General features: G+C 40.9%; 1 pseudogene; it reads right to left on the reverse strand.

Annotated features, from left to right (window-relative positions):
- Positions 1-3,826: 3,826 nt before the first annotated feature.
- Positions 3,827-24,813, reverse strand: LOC135505146 (inositol polyphosphate multikinase-like; annotated as a pseudogene).
- Between the last annotated feature and the right edge of the window lie 2,014 nt (positions 24,814-26,827).

Here is a 26,827-nt window from a genome sequence, read left to right on the forward strand (position 1 = left end):
AAAAGGGTTGAGGTTAGGGGAAGGGTTTACTAACATTCTAAGTAGCTGCAAATTAGCTCAAAAGTAGTAAGTAGTTGAAAAGTTGCTAATTAGCTAAAATGCTAAATATGAGATTCAAACTCGCAACCTTTGGGTTGCTAGACGTTCGCGTTATATGCCCAACCAACCACCATATTTTTGTTTTTGCCTTACGTTACCAAATGTCTTATGTAACCATACCAAGTGTAACATATCATACTAATTTTGGTGTCCGGATTTAGTTTACTATGTTACGTCTTGTCTATGAGACCAGGCTGATAGCACTGACTCTTCTGGATTTTCATGTTGGTTTTCATCATAAACACGTAAAAATCCAGAGGTTGCCTTCCAAAAACATCGGCAGGTAAGATGGTTTCCACAAGAAAGCACAGCCACAAAGTCAAAATTGTCTGTATTGTAGAAAATGAAAACAAACGTTTGCTTAATTTAAGGTTATGAATAAGGTTAGCAGTGTGGTTAAGGTTATGGCTAAGTTTAAAATCACATTTTAAGAAGATAAACTGTAGAAATGGGCAGGGGGTTATGACTTTGTGGTTATTGTAACTAATGATGAGCCGCGTAGATGGGGAGAGACAATCTGTCCAACCACTGACTTTATGTTAGTATGACTTTAATTAGACATTTTACACCATTACTTGATGCTAATCTACCCAGACTCATTGAACATGTGTATTCACTCACTATTATTATTTTGTTGGGGTGTTTTAGAGATTTCAATTTTAATGGAGCTAGGCTAACACAACACTACTGTCCCCTCCAGCAGTTCAGTTCACATTGTCAGATCTCCCCCACTACCTTTCCAGACACAGACAGACACAGAGCCAGTAATTGGACTGCTGCGTATGTTCCTCCATGAATATTCAAGGTCTCGCACAAAACACAAACAACATAATACACATTTAAGAAATTCAATTCCTGAGCCTGTTTATAAACACATTTTGAAGGCGAAGGAAGGGAGTCGGGATATTGTACAAAGTCACTGGCAGTAATGGTCCCCTGGAGACCCGCGTCTGAGAGGGATGCAGGTAGCAGACGGCCTCCATAATTCTGAATCTTTCAATTCAATCTGACAGAATCATTCCTACATGAGAGCTGTCAGCTCGGTGCGAGACGTATTTGTCAAATGTCATTCTTGGGGGCTCAGAGGGCACACTGAGTAAATTAAAAGGCTTGCCTACTAGGAGCAGAGGAAAAAAAGTCTATTCCCCCCACAGTGGAATTCTAACCCATATCATATGCATTCCTTGCTCTCCTTTTAGCCAGAGGCTTGCAGTAGATGGAGTCATTCCCCAACAGTACAGATCTTATTTACAGAGAGACAGCATTAGGATTCTAACATGTGCATTCTTCAAGCCTGTCTGTGCTATCAGTTAGGTTGTGAATAGGCCATTGAGACTGCACACCACCATCCATCTGCATTTAAAAAACTTATTGTGGGTATTAACATCTTCCACTGGCACTAACTAAACTAATACACTACTTTAGGGGTGATTGATACTGTAACTGTATGTTTGCTCTGGTTTCAGGTGTTTTGGCGCCATCAAGTGAATACACTCTACAGAGCAACTAACTCCTGCCTCAAGATATGAACAGCAGGTATGGACTACTGTACGGGGTCCCCAGGACACTATATCTATCCGAATCTGAATATTTGTATAATATAAACGTTCCACGTGTACCCAGTCGTTATCATAACTGTTTTACAGAAGGAACAAAAAAGTGTCCAGTCTGGACTCTGAATACAGACATAACTTAGAATTACTGAAAGATAAATATTCCAGTGGGAATAGACGTGTTATTCAGCTGTTGAGCTCTTACAATGTGTATACTTTGTATACACAAGTGTGTCTAACGGAAATGCAGGAGGCCAAGGGTTCTCCAACTGGCGGCTTGCAATTTTCATTGTTGGACATAAAAACCCCCCAGGAAATCAGCTCCAAGTGATTTACATTTTAGAAATCTGTTCCCATGTATTCCCATTCCACGTATAAGAGAGAGACATGTTCGTATACAAATGTAAGCAATGTTTGAAATTATTATCTTTAGTCTGTTTGGGCTTCTTGCGGTCAATTTGCCATCTACAAATGATTTGTAATTATGTTCCGGCCTCCTGACCAACCACTCAAGATATAATCGTCCACGACTGAATCTAATTGATGATTCCTGCACTAAGCTACAATTAACATTGTCATAGCATCTCGTCTGAATGGCGGAAGCAGTTCACTGTCTGTATAACCTGGGTGGTTGGCGCCCTGAATGTTGATTGGCTTAAGTATAACTATGGTGTTTTCTCCCTAAAAGCTGGGCACAGATGTCAAATCAACGTCTATTCAACATCATTTCATTGATATGACGTGTAAAAAAAAATGTTGATTCAACCAGTGTGTGTCCAGAGGGTTGTTTTATCTGACTGAATGCGAGTACTTAACTGTAATCGTCCTGGTCCGGGCTGGGAAACAACTTGAAGACAAGACCTATGATGCAATGCCATTCAAGGCCGCCTACAGCAACATAAACTGATGAAATGTTTTGATGCGTAAATCTAATGATCAAACACCTTGCGGGGGAATTAAAGAACAATAGCTGACTTCATGTGGAAAATGTATATTGCAGCGCCACCAAAAGGTACACACAGCAAGAATTAACAATAAACAGATTCAAAAATATTACATAGCAACTGTATTTTAGCTTACTCTCATGTGACTCTTATCCGTTTTCAACATGTCAACGTTGTCCGTTTTTGACACGATACAATGTGACGTGCCCACGAGCATCGAAGGCCAAATGAAACTGTGTTAAGGTGAAATATTCATCTTAATATCTGCTCCTCATAAATAGCTCAATCTCAGCAGGCAGGCAGAACCTGCAGACGGTGACCATATGGACAGCAGCAGCAGCCACAGGCCCGGTCCATACAAGTCATCTCACCACACCGCTCCTCCACAGCTGTCTGGAGTTTCCTGATGCATTTCAGACCAACTCATCTGTGAGAATCCATTTCAAATCATGTCTTGATGACTATGAGCCACAGTATTGCCTGTTACAACCATTGGGTTCAACTATTCTACCTGTGCTGTCTGTTCTGGCAGCGCCTGACTTCCAAGCATAATGTGTCTTGGACTGGTACATCTCTGCTCAGTGAACAGAGAGAGAGATCTTGTCATTGCTCTGGGGTTGCGTGCCGTGTGGCGGGGCTGTGGTGACATCAAGCAGGCCGTGTGTCACTCCTGTCCTCCCAGGGCTAAGAGCCAGATGCTCCTTCTATCCTCCCGTCGTTCTCCTTAACCCCCAGTGGAAAGACACCAGGCCGTTGAAAGGAAACATGGCACACCTCTGGGCCCCCAACATGCTGCAATCCTACTAAGCCTTCAGTAGCACCATCTCCTCAGGAGGTAGGCTACCTCTGTCACATTCACGGCCCTATTGTATACTGGCTCATTCATGGAACTGCATGTCTTTTTAAAAAACAAACTTTTTTTAATGGTGCTGAAACCACAGAAGTGCTACATTGAGATGATATGGTAGCTATAGAGAGGACAAGGTGAGATCAGTAACTAAAAATGTGCTAGATGAGCTAGTGACGCGCCAAAACCTGAGGCTCTTGTCAACAACGCTTTTACATTTACATTTACATTTAAGTCATTTAGCAGACGCTCTTATCCAGAGCGACTTACGTTATACTGTAAATCATGTCTTTATTTCATCTGCACATAAATGAAAAATGGGAGTGTGGAGAAAATACATTGATTCAAAGACTACAAGGTAAAACAACCAGATGTTCATTGGGAATACATTTTATTAGTAATAATATTTATCTGCCAAATATACAGCCATTATTGAATCCATCTACATATAATACATATTAATATAGGTCATTTACAAAAGTAGTAATTAGTCATCAATTTCAATCCGATATGAGAGAAACAGCAGATACGTCATCATTTCCCCTGCATTTCACTGTATACGTCAGAACTGATCGGCTTTCCCTCAGGACGGACAGGCAGCAGAGCCAATGAGGAGGAGAGGATACATGGGGTATTTCCATAGAGAACATTATGACAGCACTGACACTAATGCATATTACTCCAGACCACAGGAAGAAGCATGAAACCCAGGGCTCGTATTTACAGAGTGTCTCAGTAGGAGTGCTGATCTAGGACCAGCCCCCCCCCTGTCCATATGTTATTCATTATGCAAATCTTAGGCAAAACTGATCCAATATCAGCACACGGAGACTCTTTGTAAATAAGGGTCCTGAACAATAATTACAAGCTGGAAAATAATCTGATTCCACTAATCAAATATTTGATTACTTAGCTACAGTTTGCAACAAAAAAAAGAAGGTTTGAGTGTTTGCAAAACAGAGAAATTGACAACAACATTCTCACTTCTGATTGGCTGAAGTCTAAAGACAAAATCCAGTCTTGCCACATTTCTATCAGGTATTATAGAAAACAACTTACACAACTTTTCCACACAGGGAAAGTCATTGGTTAGTTCACAGCAAAGGAACAGATTTTATACATTGGTATATTCATTTGTCTTTCAGTGCATTATTGAACAAAACAAAAAAAGAAAGAACAGCAGACTTAAGCAAATACAAAAACAAACATTTGTTAACTTCCTGTCCATTAACTATTCAAAAGACACAGGTTTACCCTTAAAATAGAACTGGTGTGTAAACAAGATCACAGATCATTGTAGAACAACTCATAATTGACTGTACCAAGATGTAATGTACAGTCCTCGTACAGAGTAAACTGCATCACAACCACAACGTCTAAAGGAGCTGCAGAGGATGTCGACTGTAAACAACCATCTCAGAGGTACCTTATTCTGGAACGATTTGCACTACTGTACTTCCATAAACACAGACCACTCATAGCACATCTATAAACACGAAATTAGCATAAGCCTATATGTTATGACACGTTGAGTTTAAAGTGCTTATAGGTTGTTTATGAGTACTTCATGGAGATGAGAGTTACTGTAATGTGAATCAGTATCTACAATTTAGAGAATTTTGCTAAAACAAACAATGCCCGGGTGCAAAATGCTGAAGCTGGTCGCTTGCTAAGGAGTTGGAACCATGACAAAGACATTATGAGTAAATTTAACAATGTAAAAGCTGCCAGAATGATAAATGTCTGAAATTAACATGGAGTAAAAAGAAACAAGTCAGTGATAACAACCGTGAAATATCTTCAAAAGACTGTAAACATTTCTCATAAAGGTTCTTCCTCTTTACCATTTCAAATATGTACTAAATTGTCCAAGTTTAGAGTATCATCCCAAATTAGTTTGTGTCTATTGGTATTAGTTTTAAATCAAACACAGAAATGGAGCATTGTCTGCATATCTTTGAAAATATATGCATATCTTTGTTAAAAAAAAAAATCATAGACATTCTATAGCTATCATGGTTAAGAAGAAGCAAATGGAAAACACTTCTCTTCACCAAAAAAAAAAAAAGCCACCATCTTGATAGGGAGATCACACTGTGGAAGCACTGTCAGGGCACTGACAACACCACAAAGATCTAATTCACTTACAGGTCTTCAAGTTTAGGACACTAGCCACACCTTGCCCTCTCTCCAAAAACCACCAGTACTTTGGCATTCTAACATGAATCACTAGATCAACAAACTCAATCTCTCTCTGGTCAGTTTGTTAGTTCATTATCAGAGTAGCGTATTGCATTTCTTTACAATTAAAACAGACCACGACACAGTGTCAAGTGGGCAGAGGGAGGACAATCCATGTCATCTTAATCTGTCGTGGACAGATGTGGGATGTGACGACTAACGAGGAGCTGTGTTCTGGTACACTGACTTCTCACTTGGACAAATCACCATTTCGCAGGTGCTCGCATCTTTCAAATCGCAGAAGGGAAAGGGACACTTGGCCCATAGACTTGCCTGAGACTTGCAGAGTTTCCATATTTGTGTGTGTGTGTGTGTGTGTGTGTGTGTGTGTGTGTGTGTGTGTGTGTGTGTGTGTGTGTGTGTGTGTGTGTGTGTGTGTGTGTGTGTGTGTGTGTGTGTGTGTGTGTGTGTGTGTGTGTGTGTGTGTGTGTGTGTGTGTGTGTGTGTGTGTGTGTGTGTGTGTGTATGTATGTATGTGTATGTGTGTGGGGGGACCTCACAAGTCACATTATTATCTTTCTCTTAACATCTCCTCCCAGAACCTAAATGACCATCTGATGCAATTATGCAAGATTTTTGTTCTGTTTTTTATTGTTTGTTCTGGGTAACATAATTTAACTGCAAGGTCACTGGATTTAAGAAGAACAGGCAATTTGTCAGCAAAATATATAGAGAACAGCAATGCTAAAAGTACTTAATCTGTATTGTATGAGTATAATAACTTGGATAAAATGTTCATCATCCTGTCAACGTTCTGGGAAAATTTAAGACAAAAGGATGTGAAATCTGAGATCTGAAAAGAAGACTTGAGCAAAATGATATAAAAACATAGAACATATGATCAGCAAGCCAACAAATCAAGGGTACTCTTTAGAGATGATCCTGTGAGTAAAGGTTACAGTCATTTACCTGAGTTAGATACCTGTTAACAGTGGTTAAAAATGAAGAAGCACATACATCGGACAAAGAGTTATGGAGAAATGACTTCATCGATATAGTGCATATAGTGCAGAGAATCACAGGGCGAGGGGAAGAGAGACTGGGGGCGCTACAACTCCTCCCTTCACACAGTAAAACACACAGGGTACACTTAACCAATGGACAGGCAGAGACACCACTGAAGAGGGAAGGTTATTGGTGGAGGATCTGCTGCAGCACCTCCAGCAAGTGTTTCAGGCCATAGATGTAGCCTTGGTCCTGGCTCTCACTGGGGAAGACGTGGGCAAAGTCAATCATCCTCACCTCCACTTCACTGGCCCTCTGCTCTGGATGCGGTTCCCCCCGGCCTCCCTCCCCCACACCAGCCTCTTCCAGATGGGCTTTGATACCGTTGCCGTTGGGTTGTTCTGCCGACACCAGACCTGAGCACTTCCACGTGCTGTTGTCCTCCTGGGGGTTGGGGCCTGTCGTGATGGCTCGGTGGCATTGCCATGGTGACCCCGGGTGCAGCCCTTTTGTACATGGCATACATGGTGGACAGGCTGTAGTCAAGCGGCATGGCAACCTGGATGTTGTTGTTGTATTCCAACACTTCTTCATTGGGCTCGCAGCAGGCATCAGCGGCAGACATAGTCTTCTCTGGGGGGCCCCTGAAGACATGGCCCTCAGGGCTGGGAGGGGGCAGGCCCTCGTATACAAACAACAGAGAGCTGGCGTAGAAGGTTAACTGGCTCTGGCCCTCGAACCATCGCAGGATGTTCTGGACCTTCAGGATACTGGCAGCAATGGCATCTTTTCTCAGACTCCTCCCATTAGAGAAGAATTTGGATAAACCTGGGAGAGGAACGGGAAAGGAAATTGTTGTTTTTGAGGAACCCAATGTTTACTGATAAGAAATAGACGATGCCTGAAGAACCTACACCAGGTGTCTCCAATTACATTTAACTGTTGGACAATTTTTGAGCAGATGATCGGGGGGCCAGAGCATGGTTTTAAAATAAATAGTACACTGCACATTGACCGCAAGAATCCCAAACAGATATAGCATTCGACAAAAACAGAATCATTACAAACCTTGATTACATTGGGATACGATCACATATGCCTCCAACCAAGTGTGGGAATACTTGGGAACAGATTTCCTCAATTAAAATCACTGAGCTGATTTCCTGGTGATTTTACAGTCTTATGTCTGACAACGACAATGATATGCAGTACCAGTCAAACCTTTGGACACACCCACTCATTCAACAGTTTTTCTTTATTTTCACTATTTTCTACATTGTAGAATACATAAAAGCTTTGAAATTACATATGGAATCATGTAGTAACAAAACAAAACTGTTAAATCAAAATATATTTGATATATTTGAGATTCTTCAAACCACTCTTTGTCTTGATGACAGCTTTGCACACTTGGCATTCTCTCAACCAGCTTCATGAAGTAGTCACCTGGAATGCAATTCAATTAACAGGTGGGCCTTGTTAAAAGTTCATTTGTGTAATTTCTTTCCTTCTTAATGCGTTTGAGCCAGTCAGTTGTGTTGTGACATGGTAGGAGTGGTATACAGAAGATAGCCCTATTTGGTAAAAGGCCAAGTCCATATTATGGCAAGAACAGTTCAAATAAGCAAAGAGAAATGACAGGCCATCATTACTTTAAGACATCAAGGTCAGTCAATCTGGAAATTGTCAAGAACTTTGAAAGTTTCTTCAAGTGCAGTCGCAAAAACCATCAAGCGCTATGATGAACTGGCTCTCATGAGGATCGCCACAGGAAAGGAAGACCCAGAGTTACCTCTGCTGCAGAGAATAAGTTCATTAGATACCAGCCTCATAAATTGCAAATAAATGCTTCAAAGTTCAAGTGACAGACACATCCCCTGTTCAGAGGAGAATGCATGAATCAGGCCGTTATGGTCGAACTGCTGCAAAGATACCACAACTACAGGACACCAATAAGAAGAAGAGACTTGCTTGTGCCAAGAAACGCAAGCAATGGACATTAGACCAGTGGAAATCTGTTCTTTGGTCTGATAGTTTATAGTTTCAACCGCTGTGTCTTTGTGAGACGCGGAGTAGGTGAGCGGATGGTCGCCACGTGTGGTACCCACTGTGAAGCATGGAGGAAGAGGTGTGATGGTGCTTTGCTGGTGACACTGTCAGTGATTTACTTAGAATTCAAGGCACACTTAACCAGCATAGCTACCACAGCATTCTGCAGTGACACACCATCCCATCTGGTTTGCACTTAGTGGGACTATCATTTGTTTTTCAACAGGACAATGACCCAACACACCTCCAGGCTGTGTAAGGGCTATTTAACCAAGAGAGAGAGAATGATTGAGTGCTGCATCAGATGACCTAGCATCCACAAATCACCTGACCTCAACCCAAATGATTTGGGATGAGTCGGGCCGCAGAGTGAAGGAAAAGCAGCCGACAAGTGCTCAGCATGTGGGAACTCCTTCAAGACTGTTGGAAAATCATTCCTCATGAAGCTGGCTGAGAGAATGCCAAGCTGTCATCAAGGCAAAGGGTGGCTACTTTGAAGAATCTAAAATATATATTGATTTGTTTAAAACCTTTTTGGTTACTACATGACTCCATATGTGTTATTTCATAGTTTGTCTTCACTATTATTCTAAAAATGTAGAAAAGAGTAAAAATAAAGAAAACCCCTTGACTGAGTAGGTGTGTCCAAACTTTTGACTGGTACTGTGTGTGTGTGTGTGTGTGTGTGTGTATATATATAAAATATATATATAATATATATAAAAATACTCATACATACACTTTTTTGTATTTTTTTACTTAGTGCCCAAATCAAAATCACACACGTGCCCGAATTTGCCCCTATTGGTATAGACAGAAGGATATAATGTGTATTTTGTGACAGAACAATAATATTCCTACGGGCTCACCATCTTTGATGGTGTCCTTGAGAAGGCCTCGCCCGTAATGTTGATCATACGAGTGATATTCGTCAGAGTTGACCTTGTACACCTGGAGGGTTAGAAAAACAGACAAATTAACATTAACGGGAAGAAACAGATGCAGTACATAGGCCTGTTTTCACTAAAAAGCAAAGCTGCACAACTTCGAAAGGAGATGAGTCTCTATATAAACGTTCAACTCAACGTGGCCTCTCCATGATAGAATCACGGGTGGAATATGCCCTCTGCTGGAGAAATTATGTATAAACACAAACTGCTCAAAACAACACACACATACAAGGGAGGCAGGAATTATTGGATTGCTTAAAAAAAAGATGAGCAAAAAAATACAATGATGATTTTATTTTACAAAAACAAATCATTGATGGATTTGCTACATTTGCATATATATAATTTTTTTAAAGAAAACAAAATAAAATAATATATATTTTGCATTACTTGTTAAACAAAATATCTTATTCTGAGCAATTGTATTAGCATAAAATAATTGTAAATGTTTTTGAGCATACTATATAGCTCAGTATTTGTATTTAGTCTTTTTGCTCATCTTTATCGAGGGATCCTATAATTCCAGACACCACTGTAATGTGACATAATGTACAGTACTTGTTTCTGTGATATTAATAGCAACACGAGTAGAACTCAGTCTGAGGACACATTAATTCCATGTCCATGCTGAGAGGAGCAGAACTATTTACCAGAGGGATTCCTGCCTCTATCACTGCAATCAGGAACATCATTATCAGTAATGAGTCTCATCACCCTGTGGTCACACACTGCAGACAAGCAGATTTTTCCATGCTCCGAGCCAAAAGCCTTTGCACCTTCTTCCACATGTTTGGTGTGTCCCCCCTTGGGAAACGTACAAACCCTGCTCCACAGATGCTCCTTGACTACAGAGTATGTCAGTGAATGACTTGTACTGCAGGAGGTATGCATTCTTACAAAGCCTAAGGCTATAATTAAGCAATAAGGCCTGAGGGGGTGTGGTATATGGCCAATATACCATGGCTAAGGGTTGTTCTTAAGGACGACAACAGAGTGCCTTAATACAGTCCTTAGCCCCCGGGTTGCCTTATTGCTATTATATACTATATAATATTGCTATTATTGACAAGGGGGCCGAATACTTTCGCAAGGCACTGTATATACTATATATATACTCCTGAAGTGAAAACTAAACCGGTGGTCCTCAACATCACCAGATCATTTATTTGCTGGTCGAATAGAGTTTGTGCTGTACAGTTCGTATTCCAATGAGACAAACAGACCATGTAGCCTAACTGAAGCATGCTCACTGTTTATACTCCACAGCGTGGGACTGACGGAGAAGACCAGTTATCATGTTACCACCATGACCCTCAGAGATCTGTGAGGAAAAGCCAGAGGAGAGGACGGCATAATGGTGATTGGGATAAAAGGAGAGGTCCTCGTCAACAGATCTGAGATCAGACAGAAGCTAGCTCCATGCTGTTCTGCTGATGGATGGAGGCTTCCTATTACTGACCTCCAGAGGCTAAACACTGAACACGGCTTGACTGTCTACGAGAATGTATCAGTCTCAAGCTTGAGACTTTTGAAAAATATAATTAAAATGTTCAATGAAACTATAGAGCATGTGGCAGTCCAGCTGTATTGAAATCCTTGCGAATGGAATTTGATCGTTTAACAAAGTTTAAGAAAATGTATGTTTAGAGTTTAACAGATGCCAAAGATTGGAAGCTGCTCTATACTTCGTCCACTAAAAACACAACAATCAAATGAAAATCTAATTTTATTGGTCGCGTACACATATTTTGCAGAGGTTAATCGCAGGTGCAGAGAAATGCTTATGTTCCTAGTTCCAACAGGTGTAGCATACATAACAACACACACAAATAGTCATTTTTGAATGACTAACTCATCTCTGTACCCCACACATTCAGATAATTGTACGGTCCCTCAATCGAGCAGTGAATTTCAAACAGAATCAACCACAAAGACCAGGGAGATTTTCCAATGCCTCGCAAAGAAAACCACCTATTGGTAGATGGGTAAAAATAAAATAAGCATACATTGAATATCCCTTTCAGCATGGTAAAGTTATGATTTACACTTTGGATGGTGTATCAATACACCCAGTCACTGCAAAGATACAGGCGTCCTTCCGAACTCAGTTACCGGAGAGGAAAGAAACCACTCAGGGATTTAACTATGAGGCCAATGATGACTTTAAAACAGAGTTTAAAAGGGATACTTTGGGATGCTAGCAGATACCCATAGACGTCCAATCATTGTGCTAACGCTAGTTAGCATTGGCTCATGAAACTACCTCAAACGTCCTTCATACTAGACAGAGACTTAATTGGTATCCACAAGTTCATTTGACTCTGGGGGAGTACATAAAGGGCCTCATTAACAGGATACTTTGGGATTTTGGCAAACTAACTGTTTTAAAGTCACCATTCACCTCATGGTTAAGTCCCTGGCAGTTAAGTCCTTCCTCTCCGGCAACTGAGTTAGGAAGAACGCTTGTATCTTTGCAGTGACTGGGTGGGGAAGTACATAAAAGGCCTCATTGCCAAAATCTCCAAGTTTGCATTTAATGGCTGTGAAAGGAGAAATCTGAGGATGGATCAAAAACATTGTAGTAATTACTCCACAATACTAACCTAATTCACATAGTGAAAAGAAGGAAGCCTGAACAGAATAAAACATATCCAAAACATGTTTGCAACAAGGCACTAAAGTAATACTGCAAACAATGTGGCAAAGCAATTAATTTTGTCCTGAATATAAAGTGTTATGTTTGGGAAAATCCAATACAACCTATTACCAAGTACCACTCTCCATATTTTCAAACAAAGTGGTGACTGCATCATGTTATGGGTACAGTGCCTTGCAAGAGTATTCATCCTCTTTGGCATTTTTCCTATATTGTTGCATTACAACCTGTAATTTAAATGGATTTTATTTGGATTCATTGTAATAGACATAAATGTTATAGTCCAAATTGGTGAAGTGAAGTGAAATGCAAAAAAATAACTTGTTTAAAAAAATGCAAAGAAAATTACAAACAGAAAAGTGGTGAGTGCATACAGTGGGGCAAAAAGTATTTAGTCAGCCACCAATTGTGCAAGTTCTCCCACTTAAAAAGATGAGAGAGGCCTGTAATTGTCATCATAGGTACACAGAAAATCACATTTTTTTATGAATTTATTTGCAAATTATGGTGGAAAATAAGTATTTGGTCACCTACAAACAAGCAAGATTTCTGGCTCTCACAGACCTGTAACTTCTTCTTTAAGAGGCTCCTCTGTCCCCCACTCGTTTCCTGTATTATTGGCACCTGTTTGAACTTGTTATCAGTATAAAATACACCTGTCCACAACCTCAAACAGTCACACTCCAAACTCCACTATGGCCAAGACCAAAGAGCTCTCAAAGGACACCAGAAACAAAATTGTAGACCTGCACCAGGCTGGGAAGACTGAATCTGCAATAGGTAAGCAGCTTGGTTTGAAGAAATCAACTGTGGGAGCAATTATTAGGAAATGGAGGACATACAAGACCACTGATAATCTCCCTCGATCTGGGGCTCCACGCAAGATCTCAAATCCTGCAGTGCCCGACGTGTCCCCCTGCTTAAGCCAGTACATGTCCAGACCTGTCTGAAGTTTTCTAGAGAGCATTTGGATTATCCAGAAGAAGATTGGGAGAATGTCATATGGTCAGATGAAACCAAAATATAACTCTTTGGTAAAAACTCAACTCGTCGTGTTTGGAGGACAAAGAATGCTGAGTTGCATCCAAAGAACCCCCCATACCTACTGCGAAGCATGGGGGAGGAAACATCATGCTTTGGGGCTGTTTTTCTGCAAAGGGACCAGGGCGACTGATCCGTGTAAAGGAAAGAATGAATGGGGCCATGTATCGTGAGATTTTGAGTGAAAACCTCCTTCCATCAGCAAGGGCATTGAAGATGAAACGTGGCTGGGTCTTTCAATGATCCCAAACACACCGCCCGGGCAACGAAGGAGTGGCTTCGTAAGAAGCAGTTCAAGGTCCTGGAGTGGCCTAGCCAGTCTCCAGATCTCAACCCCATAGAAAATCTTTGGAGGGAGTTGAAAGTCTGTGTTGCCCAGCAACAGCCCCAAAACATCACTGCTCTAGAGGAGATCTGCATGGAGGAATGGGCCAAAATACCAGCAAAAGTGTGTGAAAACCTTGTGAAGACTTACAGAAAACATTTAACCTCTGTCATTGCCAACAAAGGGTATATAACAAAGTATTGAGATAAACTTTTGTTATTGACCAAATACGTATTTTTCACCATAATTTGCAAATAAATTCATTAAAAAAATCCTACAATGTGATGTTCTGGATTTTTTTTCTCATTTTGTGTCATAGTTGAAGTGTACCTATGATGAAAATTACAGGCCTCTCATCTTTTTAAGTGGGAGAACTTGCACAATTGGTGGCTGACCAAATACTTTTTTGCCCCACTGTATGTATTCACCCCTTTTGATACGAAGCCCCTAAATGAGATCTGGTGCAAACAATTACCTTCAGGAGTCACATAATTTGTTAGATTGCACACAGGTGGACTTTATTTAAGTGTCACATGATCTCAGTAAAAAAAATCTATACACACACACACACACACACACACACACACCTGTTCTGAAAGACCAAGGAGCTCTCCAGACAGGTCAGGGACAAAGTTGTGGAGAAGTACAGACCAGGATTGGGTTCTATAAAAAATATCAGAAACATTGAACATCCCATCCCAAGAATATGGCACCACAAACAAGCCTGCCAAGAGAGGGCCAACCACCAAAACTCACAGGCCAGGCAAGGAGGGCATTAATCAGAGGCACCAAAGAGACCAACAATAACCCTGAAGGAGCTGCAAAGCTCCACAGCAGAGATTGGAGTATCTGTCCATAGGACCACTTTAAGACATGCACTCCACAGAGCTGGGCTTTACGGAAGAGTGGCCAGAAAAAAGCCATTGCTTAAAGAAAAAAAATAAGCAAATAAGTTTGGTGTTTGCCAAAATGCATTTGGGAGACTCCCCAGACATACAATAGAAGGTTCACTGGTCAGATGAGACTAAAATGGAGCTTTTTGGAAATCAAGGAAACGGCTATGTCTGGCGCAAACCCAACACCTCTCATCACCCCGAGAACACCATCCCCACATTGAAGGTTGGTTGTGGTGGCAGCATCATGCTGTGGGGATGTTTTCATCGGCAAGGACTGGGAAAATGGTCAGAATTGAAGGAATGACGGATGGAGCTAAATACAGGGAAATTCTTGAGGGAAACCGGTTTCAGTCTTCCAGAGATTCGAGACTAGGATGGAGGTTCACCTTCCAGCAGGACAATGACCCTAAGCATACTTCTTAAGCAACACTCTAGTGGTTTAAGGGGAAACATTTAAATGTCTTGGAATGGCCTAGTCAAACCCAGACATCAATCCAATTGAGAATCTGTGGAATGACTTAAAGATTGCCCCCCCAAAAAATATATATTTTAATTCCAGGTTGTAAGGCAACAAAATAGGAAAAATGCCATGAGGGGTGAATAATTTCGCAAGCCACTGTATGCTTGTGATCATTAAGGACTGGGGAGTTTTTCAGAATAAAAAAAAGAAAGTGGATTGAGCTAAGCACAGGCAAAATACTAGAGGTAAACCTGGTTCAGTTTGCTTTCCACCAGACACTGGGAGATTAATTCACCTTTCAGATGGACAATAACCTAAAACACAAGGCCAAATCTACACTGGAGTGGTTTAACAAGAAGGGTGAATATTAATTACTGTTTTGACTTAAATCTGCTTGAAAATCTATTTTCAAAAACTAATTTCACAGAGCTTGAATCATTTTTTAAAGAATAAAAATGGGCAAATGTTGCACAATCCAGGTGTGGAAAGCTCTTAGAAATTTACCCAGAAAGAGTCAGAGCTGTAATCACTGCCAAAGGTGAACCTATTGACTCAGGGGGTTGTTTTAGGGTACTTTCTTTTCTTTTACAAACGTTAGAATGTTCTCCCACATTGACATGAGTATCGTGTAGATCTTTGGCAAACAATGACAATTAAATCCATTACAATCCCAATTTGTAAAAAATAAAAAAATGAGGAAAAAGTCAAGTGGTGTGAATACTTTCTGAAAGCAAGATGATGCAGGACTAGAATACAGTACGCATATGAAGTGCACACATATGAAGTGGGTAAAACATTGTTAAAGTGACCAGTGATCAATGACCATGTACATAGGGAAGGAGTCTAAGGTGCAGGGTAGAATACTGGGTGGTAGCCGGCTAGTAAAAGTGACTATGTTCCGGGTACTGGCGGAGTCCCGCTAATGGCGACTATTTAACAGTCTGATGGCCTGTATATGCGTTTCCTTTATTTTGGCAGTTACCTGTATGTTACAATGTTATAGGCATGCTTTGGTCCTTGGGTTGGAGATGACGTCTTTGCTCTTCTGTAAGTCATTATGGAATGGTAGAATAGCGTTGTGTTGGTATTGGCCCTGTGTGAATGATTTGTCAGTGATGACCAAACAGAGAGACGTCAGAATGGACATGAATGAGGTATTGAACTCTTCACATAAACATTAACCTTGTGAGGTGTGGAGCCAGTCTGACAGGAACTAGGGAATTTGAAGGTTACGGCAGACTAATGAGACAAAATGCCATTCCATCTCCAAATACCCAGGCAAACAGCAAAATTAGCTAAAACCTACGCCTGACCTAAATAACTTGTACAGTACCAGTCAAAAGTTGACACATCTACTCATTCAAGGGTTTTTCTTTATTTTTTCTATTTTCTACATTGTTGAATAATAGTGAAGATGTCAAAACTATGAACAAATATGGAATCATGCCATAACCAAAAAGTGTTAAATCAAAATATATTTTATATATTTGAGATTCTTCAAATCACACTTTGCCTTGATGACAGCTTTGCACACTTGTCATTCTCACAACCAGCTTCACCTGGAATGTTTTTCCAACTGTCTTGAATTTGACCATGAAGGCCTGATTCATGCAGTCTCCTCTGAACAGTTGATGTTGAGATGTGTCTTACTTATTTGGGCTGCAATTTCTGAGGCTGGTAACTAATGAACTTATCCTCTGCAGCAGAGTCTTCCTTTCTGGGTCTTCCTTTCCTGTGGCGATCCTCATAAGAGACAGTTTATCATAGCGCTTGATGATTTTTGCAAATGTACTTGAAGAAACTTTCAAAGTTCTTGACAATTTCCAGATTGACTGACCTTCATGTCTTAAAGTAATGATGGACTGTCATTTCTCTTTGCTTATTTGAGCTGTTCATGCCATAATATGGACTTGGTCTTCTGTATACTACCCCTACCTTATCACAACACAACTGATTGACTCAAACACATTTAGAAAATTACAGAAATTAACTTTTAACAAGGCACACCTGTTAATTAATTAATTCCAGGAGATGACCTCATGAAGATGGTTGAGAGAATGCCAAGAGTGTGCAAAGCTGTCATCAAGGCAAAGGTTGGCTACATTGAAGAATCTCAAAAATATTTTGATTTGTTTAACACTTTCTTGGTTACACAATGATTCCATATGCATTATTTTATAGTTGATGTATTCACCTTTATTCTACAATGTAGAAAATAGTCAAACTAAAGCAAATCCCTTGAAGAGTAGGTGACTGGCACCGTATGTATGCAAGCATGAAATTGATAGATGTGACTGACTGTAGACCCATAGTCTCTAATTTCCCAGTATTTTAAAAGTAGGTAGTTCTGTCGTTTAGATGTTTTTTGTCTATTAAAGGTTCTGTATTATATTATGTGTTGTGTGGACCCCAGGAAGAGTAGCTGCTGTTTTTGAAACAGATAATTGTGATCCTAATAAAATAACATTAACAAATGCACCTAAATTACCCTTCCAGTCTCTAATCCTGCCACTCTGGTTCGGCTGCCCAGGCAGGTGTGTCGACACCTGGTAAACACCCTTGGAGGGATTGCCATTGTGTTCCTGCGGTTACCATATTAATGGAAAACAACTTGTCTGACATATCCTCTCTAACTTAAAGCATTAGCTGTCAGAGCAGCACTGTACCTGTACACAGCCCATCTGTAAATAGCCCACCCAACTACCTCATCCCCATATTGTTAATTATCCTCTTGCTCTTTTGCACCACAGTATCTCTACTTGCACATCATCAATCACTCCAGTGTTACTGCTAAATTGTAATGATTTCGCCTCTATATTGCCTTACCGCCCTAATCTTCTACATTTGCACACACTACTTAGATTGTTCTACTGTGTTATTGATTGTATTGTTTATGTGTAACTCTGATGTTTTTTTGTCACACTGCTTTGCTTTATCTTGGCCAGGTCACAGTTGTAAATGAGAACTTGTTCTCAACTGGCCTACCTGGTTAAAATAAAATAAAAAACTAAATTGTTCAATACTAATTTAACTGGTTTTGCAACGATACTGAACAAAAGTATAAATGCAACAATTCTGGTGAGTATGCAGGCCATGGAAAATCTGGGACAATTTCAGCTTCCAGGAATTGTGTACAGATCCTTGTGACATGGGGCAGTGCATTATCATGCTGAAACATGAGGCGATGGGAGGCGGATGACTGGCACAACAACGGGCCTCAGGATCTCGTCACGGTATCTCTGTATATTCAAATTGCCATTGATAAAATGCAATTGTGTTTGTTAAGCTTATGCCTACCCGTACCATAACCCCACCGCCACCACGTGGCACGATGTTCACAACATTGACATCAGCAAACCGCTCGCCCACACGACACCATACACGTGGTCTGTGAGGCCATTTGGACGCACTGCCCAATTCTCTAAAATGACGTTAGAGGTGGCTTATGGTAGAGAAATTAACATTCAATTCCTCTGGCAACAGCTCGGGTTGACATTCCTGCAGTCAACATGCCAATTGCACACTGTGCATTGTGTTGTATGACAACAACAAAAAATGCACATTTTAGAATGGCCTTTTATCATCCCCAGGACAAGCTGCACCTGCTGTTTAATCAGCTTCTTAATATGACACACCTGTCAGGTGGATGGATTCTCTTGGCAAAGGAGAAATGCTCAATAACAGGGACGTAAAACTAATTTGTGTACAGAATTTGAGCGAAATAAGCTTTTTGAATCCATCTATTTCTGGGATCTTTTATTTCAGCTCATGAAACATGTGACCAACAATTTACATGTTGCATTCATATGTTTGTTTAGTGTCAATGGAGTTGAGCTCTGGCAAAAGCTCTCAAAGTTTTTCTTTAAACTTAATTTTTCAACCTTGACAGAAATAAACTATTTATATAATGAACACAGTGGAAATCAGAACTAAACAACCCTTCATATAGAAACTCTAACGGTTTTCTGTAGGCGAAGGAGAGTCGGACCAAAATGCAGCGTGTAGATTGCGATCCATGTTTAATCAAAAAACGTAAACACAAATCAATACAAAATACTACAAAAACAAGAACGAAATGAACGTAACGAAAACCGAAACAGCCTATACTTATGTAAACTAACACAGCGACAGGAACAAGGACACTAAGGACAATCACCCACAAAACACACAAAGAATATGGCTGCCTAAATATGGTTCTCAATCAGAGACAACGATAATCACCTGACTCTGATTAAGAACCGCCTCAGGCAGCCATAGACTAACGCTAGACATCCCACAAAACCCCAAGACAAAAACACACCACAATAACCCATGTCACACCCTGGCCTGACCGAATAAATGAAGAATAAACATAATATATTTCGACCAGGGCGTGACAGAAACAACCTCACATTCTGCCCTTACCCTACCGTTACAGTCTTAATGGTTACTAATGCCAAGTCAACACTAATGATTATCTAATAGGCGGTTACTCTGAAATTGTTGCCCGAAGCTTTATGGGAATCTCAGAACACGGTCATTCAACAGCAAGCAGAAACAGAAAGCTGGAACAGCAATCAGGAACTCCCCAGTGAACTAACAATGTTAAGCTCATGTAATGATTTGCATGATATTGATCATTGGATGCCAGGTTTGTCCTAAAGTAACTTTAATACACTAAAGTAGCTCATCATTAACTAGTAGCCAATGATTTATGATATGATGAAGATACAGAAATTACTTTGTTTAGCTTTCTACCTAGCGCTGTATAATAAACAACTTCTATATTTGAATGAGCGGTATTCATTCATTTTTGATAGGCTACTTGATGAAGCATATGTTGTTAGCCAGCCCAGCAATGCTTTATTTGCTATTGTCTTGAAAAAATAAACCCTCAATTGTCTGCACATACTTGTGAATAGTTGCATTATTCAGGAGTGTAACTTGGTTTAGATGAGAAATTGCTCACATAGTTGATTAATAGTTTGTTAAAGGATGCTAATGGCTACTGTAATATTTACTGTAAATATTGCTGCCGAGCAAGAATGCTGAGTTGCCAAGCTGTACTTTAAACTGAAAAGTAGAAATATCTTTACGACATCTCTCCACAGACTCATCAGTCAGAATAAGCCCTAAGGTACTGCCACCCAGGACTCATATAGCCCCTCTCAATAAAGCCCTTTTCAACCCAGTGGGAGGGACTCATGAGGCTGAAGAGGAAGACTCACCCTCATTCCGAGAAGCAGGAAGCCAATCTCCTCCATGAGAGGGTACTTCTTGATCTGTTGGTCCCGCTTCTCTTGGGAGGCGTAGGGGTCGTAGCTTTTCTGGCCGATCTTGACATCCATAATACAAGGCTTCTGGAACCGCCGAGTCACGTCCTCCAGTTTCAGGTACAACTCTGTGATGTCATCAAAGGGCGCAGAAACATGGCATGAGAGGCGATAGAGATTTAGCCACTAGAATGATAGAAGAGGCGGTGTTTCACCCCTACAGCCATACAGTACTTCTAGTAGCAAAGCACTGCCATGATTGTTTACATTTATACACCGGGTGGGTCTAATCCTGAATGCTAAGTGGTTAAAACCGCGTTCCTGTCGGTGTATTTTTGAACAGAGTGCTGTCCTAGGATCAGTTTCTGCCTTTTAGATCCAAATGACTTATGATTTGATGGGCAGAGAGGACCTGATCCTAGATTAGCACTCCTCCTCAGAGTTCCTTTATGAATACAGGCCCTGGTACATGTTGAAGTAATGCTGAAATAATGTCCTAGGGACGTTTAATGATTTCTTATGGACCGGTGTTTACCGTTAGGAGATTCAGGCGAGGACCAGGTGCCAAAGTATTTAGGGAGGTGACGCTGGAGGTCCAACAGGCACGGGTCGCCACAGTCCTCAGCGTAGATCTGGAAGAAGCAAATCAGCTCATGTGACGGAACTAATCACCATCTCTATGTGGGAATGTCAGTGTCTTATTTGATTAGGCTGTTGTTGAACCAGCATGGCACATGTAGGGGTGGCACGTCGGCTAGCGGTTAGAGCATTTGGCCAGTAACCGAAAGGTCGCTGGTCGAAAACCGAGCTAACAATGTGAAAAATCTGCCGGTGTGCCTATGAGCAAGGCACTTAACCCTAATTTACTCCAGCTACAATACTAGAGCTGATCCAGTACAACAAAAACATTTCACTGCAACTGTCCGGTGTCTGTGAGAATAAAATAAAAAAATCTTCATTTATTTTCATTAGAAGTAACGCATAGTACAATAAAAAACATCATGTTCCTTCCCTTTTATAGTTCACTACCATGAAATGATGGTGGAAGTAGCCAAGTTGAACTACTAATACATGATTCCTCTGTAAGAGAGTGTTTCCAAAGCAACCATTTCATCGTGTGGACATGTAGTCCACTATAACAATAGGGGAGTAAGCGGGTTCCGGTGGAAAACCCTCATAACCCTCTGGCTAAATGTCGCATTGGACACGTCAAGACAAGCACCTTTCAGAAGCCCTTCAATAAACAGATAGCCCACTGGTTTATATGCAGAGAGTGTGCCGACCTCACCCAGTGACTTAGTAAAGACGTGGACTACATTACTGTGCAGTGTTGCCTGCTAGGCTTCCTCAATAGCTACTCAGGGAGAATGAAAGATAGAGGGGTTTTAGGACTATTCACCCACTTTCTATTAACTCATGTAAATCTACACATCAACTTGAACATAACATAAACTTTGCTCAAACTGACATGGGAATGTTGTTCCCGAGTACATAAACATTTTGTGGACATTAAAGGGATGACTTCTTGCAGACTTCGTGTAGAAGGGAGAGTAATTTCATAGAGAATACTGTACTGTAAAAAAATAGTTGTACTTTCAGATAACATCACATTTTTCTTCATTTTTTTCCAGCATCAAAGTACGTGGATGGTTACCTTGCTGTAGAACTGCATCTCTCTAGGACCTCTGGGAGGGGGCTGGAGCTGTTTGAGTACTGTGCCATCAGGATGTTGCAATATGCCTGTTGTAACAAAAGTTGTGGGTCATTCTGACACTTAGTAAAGATCTTGTACTGGTTGCCACAAAGGCCTAGTTCGAATAATTCAAAAATACATCCTTCCTCTTCCGACTAAATAATTTCTGATCAGACATGCCTGTGGCTGAGGGGGCCCTAGCTTTCACAACTGTGCAACCATGTTAGATTTGTAGATATTTCAAGAGAGAAAGGAAGGATACATTTCTAAAGAATTCAGACAGGGCTTGGGTTGCAAAGCTACTGGTCATTTACCGATGTTACCAGAATCTTCTGTAATGTTGGTTTTTAACAGGTAATCTATGGCAATCTAGGTAATTTATACATAAATTACTTTTTATTTATTTTTTAAATAAATTCATATTGTCTGAGTTTCCAGTGGATAGGCCATATGGTTCAAGAGAAAAAGAGCATAATTAAGGGAAAAAAGCATCTAATCAACAATGGTATTATTTTGAATTAACTCTGCCACTCTTCCAACTATTGACATTATTCACAACTGCCACTAGTTTGGTGCCAAAACATTTACAAAGTCAAATTGACAGTCAAATAAAAAAAGATATGAGGGTTTCCGCAAGAAATGTCCTTTTATTAAACATCACTGCTATTCACTAAGTTGATGGTTTATATTTAAGATAATGTTTTACAGCTGTCATTCTATTTGTTTATTTTAAAATCATCTTATTTGATTATTTTACATGTGATAAGGCCACACAGAGAGCCAGAGATAATTACAGACACCTGGGATAATCTGAAGTAACCAGAAATGCCACTAGATTTCATCAGACTTGAAAGTTACAAAAATGTATATAGTAATATACACTGTACCTTTGCAAACCCAGACAGGGCCAAACAGATTGCCATTTGGACACCTGTAATACCTAACTGAGAAGTGCAAAGGTTAACTTGTGTTTTACATAAAGTCATAAAACTATGGATCTTATAGAAAAACACCTGAACACCAGTAACCTATAAAGTCTGACACTATACACTCACTGTGTGAGACTGCTCTAATATAAGATAGGAGTTGGAAAAAGAGGTGGACCACACTCCTCTCTGAGATATGTCAGAGTTTGACTGCCTCGGGCGCAGCTTGAATCTTACAACTGAAATCGCTTGAAATTGTGAAATGGTAGGAAATAAACACTCCCAAGTGTCAGCGTTTAATCAACTCAGAGGTCAGCTGTATCAAGAGTCTTATGTGACCTAAATACAAATGTGACACCTATTCCCACCTGAGTGTAGGATTCAACTGAAAGGCTCTTAGCAGAGACAACCAGGATTAAATCCCATTTAACTGATGCTCTGTCACAGTCTCCCAGGCCAGAAATAATACATTGGTTCTTCCCACTCTTGAAAGTTCAGTTTTAGTTAAGAGGGTCTACTTCAAGCATTGGATTTTGTAAAGCCTATTTCATGATTTAGGTTATAGCCACTGGCAATTTGCTAGGTGAGGCTGTAGGCTGTAACTAAGTGGACGATCAGAAGTGATGAAGCAAACAAAACGAAAACGGGGAGAGACCTAGCTGAATTTGTCCAATAGAAACTAGTTTTAACTGTTTGGCTAATGATTACAACCCTGGATTTCAGTTCCTACATTACAATAGTTAGAGAGCTGATACTACATGCATCAACCCAAGTACACAAAAGGCTTCAAGCAGGTGCTCTATTCTGTTATTGACTGACATGATGAAACCTATAACAGTGGCTTCCTTGCTCAGGACTCTTGCCCTGGAGATAAATTATCCTGGAAAGACAGTGTAGTCTACTTCTGTCAGCTTTTCTGAAGTATTGTTATTGAACCAAAGGAGAGCTATTCCACCATGCAGACCAAGATTACACAATGAAACGCCACACACTAGTGGATAAACATGCACCGTGGCGAAAGGAAAACACATTTGATAAGTCCAGTCACTGACCTACTTTATCAACGCCATACTTATGACCGGCCACCTGATGGGAGAGCGGAACACATCCGTTCAGGTGCGCCGCCTGCGATCCTCCCTGAGCGTTCTTCTCCTTCACCGAGCCGGAGAGACAAGTCACCATGGGTCTATTGACTTCCAGTCTTCCCAAAGCTAAAGATGAGTCCATTATCTGATGTTGAGTTGACATTCACAATTCAATGGCTTTCAATAAAATAAAATTGGTAATCTTTAATTCACATGTTGATATCAGTTTGGTAATCTGAGCAACCCCCAACACAATTTCGAGCACCGAGGGGTGTCATCGAATTCGTCAAATGGGCTCGCGTTCAGCACTAAGTCTAACCTAGTATTTAAAATGTAGCAAGGCTCCAAAAGCACTGCTACAATGAGTTTCATATCTTGGTCGGCAACATTAATACAGTCTGGCCACATCCCACTTCCTCAAGAGAGACGTATACACACACTGCTCTCCCGAAACTGTTTTGATGACACAAGACCTGTATTTGCGCGCAATGTCGAAATGTGGAATTTCCTTTAAACTACGTATAGCGCGACCCGTTTAGATTGCTATTTGGAAAACACATACATTACAAACAAGCCCCGTTGTTTGCTGCTTACATTACACGTCCCACAATGCTAAAAGACAGGCTGCTAATAGTGACATCACATCTGACGTACAGGCTCCTTGACCCGAAATTGTTTATCAATAAAAAAAACAGCATGGGAAACAATATAATGTTGGACACGCTATCGATGTCTTTAAAGAGTTGCAAGGACCTTCACATTCGAACATTATCCAATGTGTGTGGCTGGGCGGCTATTCCATCAAGCAAGCTAACGTTACCTAACAACACTTTCGACACTGCCCCTACTGTCGCAATTATATCTACTTCTGGCAACAGCTACAGCGCAGTGGCATTTCCATCACTGTCGAAAACATTGCCTATGATCGTCAACTTTCTAGGGTCGTCACTCGTTAACACAGCCACACAGTCATAAACCCCACCCACTTCTTCAATTTATCTTCTTAAAATCTGATTTAAACACATCTTAACCGTAACCGCACGAATAACCGTATGATTAAACCTAACCTTAAATTAAGACCAAAAAGTACATTATTGTTTTCATACATTTTTATAATATCGCCAATTTTTACTTTGTGGCTGTGCTATCTAGTGTAAACCACTTTCTAGGTAATTTTGACAGTATTGCAACACAAGATCTTGCAACACAAGATTATCAACCGTTTAATCGAGTTTAATGCCTACCGAAGATGCCTGCATTATAGGTAAGTAAGCGAAAGGTAAAACCATGATTCGATTTAATTAATTATTTAATTAATTTCACCTTTATTTAACCATGTAGGCCAGTTGAGAACAAGTTCTCATGTTATGGTGACCAGAGAGCTGAGATAAGGGGGGACTTTACCTAGCAGGGTCTTGTAGATGACATGGAGCCAGTGGGTTTGGCGACGAGTATGAAGCGAGGGCCAGCCAACAAGAGCGTACAGGTCGCAATGGTGGGTAGTATATGGGGCTTTGGTGACAAAACGGATTGCACTGTGATAGACTGCATCCAATTTGTTGAGTAGGGTATTGGAGGCTATTTTGTAAATGACATCGCCAAAGTCGAGGATTGGTAGGATGGTCAGTTTTACAAGGGTATGTTTGGCAGCATGAGTGAAGGATGCTTTGTTGCGAAATAGGAAGCCAATTCTAGATTTAACTTTGGATTGGAGATATTTGATATGGGTCTGGAAGGAGAGTTTACAGTCTAACCAGACACCTAAGTATTTGTAGTTGTCCACGTATTCTAAGTCAGAGCCGTCCAGAGTAGTGATGTTGGACAGGCGGGCAGGTGCGGGTAGCGATCGGTTGAAGAGCATGCATTTAGTTCTACTTGTATGTAAGAGCAATTGGAGGCCACGGAAGGAGAGTTGTATGGCATTGAAGCTTGCCTAGAGAGTTATTAACAAAGTGTCCAAAGAAGGGCCAGAAGTATACAGAATGGTGTCGTCTGCGTAGAGGTGGATCAGAGACTCACCAGCAGCAAGAGCGACCTCATTGATGTATACAGAGAAGACAGTCGGTCCAAGAATTGAACCCTGTGGCACCCCCATAGAGACTGCCAGAGGTCCGGACAGCAGACCCTCCGATTTGACACACTGAACTCTATCAGAGAAGTAGTTGGTGAACCAGGCGAGGCAATCATTTGAGAAACCAAGGCTGTCGAGTCTGCCGATGAGGATGTGGTGATTGACAGAGTCGAAAGCCTTGGCCAGATCAATGAACACGGCTGCACAGTAATGTTTCTTGTCGATGGCGGTTAAGATATCGTTTAGGACCTTGAGCGTGGCTGAGGTGCACCCATGACCAGCTCTGAAACCAGATTGCATAGCAGAGAAGGTATGGTGAGATTCAAAATGGTCGGTAATCTGTTTGTTGACTTGGCTTTCGAAGACCTTAGAAAGGCATGGTAGGATAGATATAGGTCTGTAGCAGTTTGGGTCAAGAGTGTCCCCCCCCCCTTTGAAGAGGGGGATGACCGCAGCTGCTTTCCAATCTTTGGGAATCTCAGACGACACGAAAGAGTGGTTGAACAGGCTAGTAATAGGGGTGGCAACAATTTCGGCAGATAATTTTAGAAAGAAAGGGTCCAGATTGTCTAGCCCGGCTGATTTGTAGGGTTCCAGATTTTACAGCTCTTTCAGAACATCTGCTGAACGGATTTGGGAGAAGGAGAAATGGGGAAGGCTTGGGCGAGTTGCTGTGGGGGGTGCAGTGCTGTTGACCGGGGTAGGAGTAGCCAGGTGGGAAGCATGGCCAGCCGTAGAAAAATGCTTATTGAAATTCTCAATTATGGTGGATTTATCAGTGGTGACAGTGTTTC

The sequence above is a fragment of the Oncorhynchus masou genome, chromosome 18, assembly GCF_036934945.1.
Source record: "Oncorhynchus masou masou isolate Uvic2021 chromosome 18, UVic_Omas_1.1, whole genome shotgun sequence".
Classification (NCBI taxonomy): domain Eukaryota; kingdom Metazoa; phylum Chordata; class Actinopteri; order Salmoniformes; family Salmonidae; genus Oncorhynchus; species Oncorhynchus masou.